The sequence below is a fragment of the Bubalus bubalis genome, chromosome 2 (assembly GCF_019923935.1).
Source record: "Bubalus bubalis isolate 160015118507 breed Murrah chromosome 2, NDDB_SH_1, whole genome shotgun sequence".
Taxonomy (NCBI): domain Eukaryota; kingdom Metazoa; phylum Chordata; class Mammalia; order Artiodactyla; family Bovidae; genus Bubalus; species Bubalus bubalis.
Window position 1 is genome coordinate 54,419,548 of NC_059158.1, and position 3,659 is coordinate 54,423,206.

General features: G+C 35.7%; 1 pseudogene; it reads right to left on the reverse strand.

Moving 5' to 3' along the window:
- Positions 1-2,883: 2,883 nt before the first annotated feature.
- On the reverse strand, positions 2,884-2,996 carry LOC112583032 (annotated as a pseudogene).
- Positions 2,997-3,659: the final 663 nt, after the last annotated feature.

Here is a 3,659-nt window from a genome sequence, read left to right on the forward strand (position 1 = left end):
AAAGTGATGGTAGAAATCTTCTGAACTCAACCTTACCAGGTTCTGCTCTGTGTGTATACTTGTAGAAACACCTCAAGGCTTTCTTTTTGAGAGTTTTATTGAGATATAATTCACATGCCTTAAAATTCACCCATTTAAGTACAATTCATTGGTTTTTGGTACATTCATAGATGTGCAAACCATTACCCTGGTTAACTTTAGAGTATTTCCATCACCTTAGAAAGAAACCCTCTACCTGTTAGCTACCATACTCCTATCTTCCCATTCCCATCTCCCAGCCCTAAACAACTACTATTTTACTTTTGATCTCTTCAGATTTCTGTATTCTGGGCTATTCATATGAATGAAATCACATAATATGTAGTCTTTTGTGACTGTTTAACTTAGCATGCTTTCAAGGTTTATCTATGATATAGCATCTATTGGTACTACATTTCTATTTATGGCCAAAAAATATACCATTTTATGGATAGACCACATTAAAGTATTTTAAAAATGTATTTTTATTTTTTATTCCAGTTTTATTGAGATATAATTGATATATAACACTTTATAAGTTTAAGGTGAATAGCATAATGATTTGACTTACATACATCATGAAATGAGTATCACAATAAGCTTAGTGAACATCCATCATCTCATATACATATAAAAGAAAAGAAAAAGAAAAAACTGCTTTTTTCCTTGTGAAAAGAGCTCTCAGGATTTGCTATCATAACTTTCATATATAACATGAAAACTACACTGTGTTAATTATTTTAATCATGTTGTATATTATACCCCCAGTACTTATTCATCTTATAACTATTCTTACCTTTTGACCACCTTCATCCAATTCTCCTGCAATGCAGGAGACCCCGGTTTAATTGCTGGGTTGGGAAGATCCCCTGGAGAAGGGATAGGCTACCCACTCCAGTATTCTTGGGCTTCCCTTGTGGCTTAGCTGGTAAAGAATCTGTCTGCAATGCGGGAGACCTGGGTTCAATCCCTGGGTTGGGAAGATCCCCTGGAGAAGGGAAAGGTTACCCATGTCAGTATTCTGGCCCGGAGAATTCCATGTACTGTATAGTCCGTGGGGTCACAAAGAGTTGGACATGACTGAGCGACTTTCACTTCACTATCCAATTGTCCTGCCTCTGTTTCTGAAACCACAAATCGGATCTCTTTTTCTATGAGTTTGCTTATTTTTGAAGTATAATTGGCCTACAATACAATGTTAGTTCCTAGAACACATGGTGATTCAGTATTTTTAAATATTACAAAATGTTCACCATGGTAAGTCTAGTTACCATCTGCTACCATACAAAGATATTGCATCATTAATGACTATTGCCCATGCTGCATATTTCATCCGTGTGACTCATTTATTTTGTAACTTGAAGTCTGTACCTCCTAATCCCACTCACATATTTCTGTCATCCATTCACTTCCCTCCCCCCACCCCCTGCTCTGGCAACCACCTGTTTGTTCTCTGTATCTATAAGTCTGTTTCTGATTTGTTATATTTGCTAATTTTTTTTAGATTCCACATAGAAATGAAATCATATGGTACTTTTTCTTTGCTTGACTCATTTCACTTTGCACATCCTCTAGGTCTATCCATGTTGTCACAAATGCCAAGATTTCATTCTTTGTGGCTGAATAATATTCTTTATCCATTCATCTATTGATGGGCACTTAAACTACTTCCATATTTTGGCTCTTGTAAAAAATGTTGTAATGGACATAAGGATGCATATTCTTTTCAAATTGTTTTCACTTTCTTTGGGCAAAGGAGTCAGTGGAATGGCTGGTTCCTATGGTAGTTCTATTTTTAATTTTTCAAGGAAAAATTATACTGTTTATTATAGTGACTGCTCCAATTTATATTCCCATGGATAGTGTATGAGGGCTCCCTTCTCTCACCATCCTTACCAACATTTATTATATGCTGGTTTTTCCAAAAATAGCCATTCTGACAGGTATGAGGTGATATCTCATTGTGGTTTTGATTTGCATTTCCCTTAATAAGTAGTGCTGTTGAACATTTCATGTGCTTGTTGGCCATCTTTATGTCTTTTCTTTGGAAAAGGTCTATTCACATTCTTTGCTCATTCTTAAAATCAAGATGTGTGTGTGTGTGTTTTGATGTTGAGTTGTACTAGCTTTTAAAAATATATTTTGGATATTTATCCCTTATCAGATATATCATTTGCAAATATCTTCTCCCATTGACTAGGCTCCCTTTTCATTTTGGTGATAGTTTTCTTCGCTGTGCAAAAGCTCTCTAGTTGATGTAGTCTTATTTACTTCCTTTTCAATTTATTTTTTAATTGGAGGATAATTGCTTTATAATGTTGGGTTGGTTTCTGCCATACAATAACATGAATCAGTTGTAAATATATATATATATATATATATATATATATATATGCACTCCCTTCTGAGCCTCTTGTCCACCCCCTATCCCATCCCTCTAGGTCATCACAGAGCACCAGGCCAGGCTCCCTGTGTGATATAGCAGCTTCCCACTAGCTAGCTATCTATTATACACATATATGTTAATGATACTTTCTCAATTTGTCCAACTCTCCCCTTCCCCTACTGTGCCCATAAGTCTGTTCTCTACACCTGTATCTCCATTTCTTCCTTGCAAATAGGTTCATCAGTACCATTTTTCTATATTCCATACATATGCCTTATTATATGATACTTGTGTTTCTCTTTCTTACTCTGTATGACAGGCTGTAGGTTCATCCACCTCAGTTCAACTGATTCACACTTACTCCTTTTTTACAGCTGAGTATTATTCCACTGTGTATATGCACTACAACTTCTTTATGCATTCATCTGTTGATGGGCATCTAGGTTGCCCCCATGTCCTGACTATTGTGAATAGTAATGAAATATATAGAATGCTTCATGAATTTGCATGTCCTCTTTGCACAGGGGCCATGCTAATCTTTTCTGTATCGTTCCAATTTATTGGTATATGTGCTGCCGAAGTGAGTGCTCATTTGTTTATTTTTTCATTTGTTAAAAGCAACCTATTCCAGTATTCTTGCTTGGAGAATCCTATGGACAGAGGAGCCTGGCAGGCTAGAGTCACACGTGTTTGCAAGAGTTGGATAGGACTTAGTGACTAAACCACCACCACCCTTGCCTGAGGAGACATATCCAGAAAAAATATTACTAAGACTGATACCAAAGAGTGTATTTTTCATGTTTTCTTCTAAAAGCTTTATGGTTTCAGATTAGACCATATTTTGTTATCCGTCATCAGGTAATATATATTTGAGTTGTTTATACATTTTGGTTATTATAGATAACGCTGCTGTAAACATTTGGGTACAAGTTTTTATGTGAACATTCATTTTCTCCTTTTTTGAGTATACACCTACTCAAAATTAGTGAATTTTGAAATAGTGGAATTTCTCAGTCATTGGGTAGCTCCAGGTTTAATTGTTTGAGGAACTTTCACACTGTTTTCTAAGACAGCTGGATTATCTTACATTCCCACCACCAGTGTATGAATATTAAATTTCTTCACACCTTCACCAACACTTGTTATTATCTGACTGTTATATTCTAGCCACCTAGTGGGTGTGAAGTGATATTTATTATTGTCTTCACTTACATTTTCCTGATGACTAATGATGCTAAGCATCTTTTCATGTGCT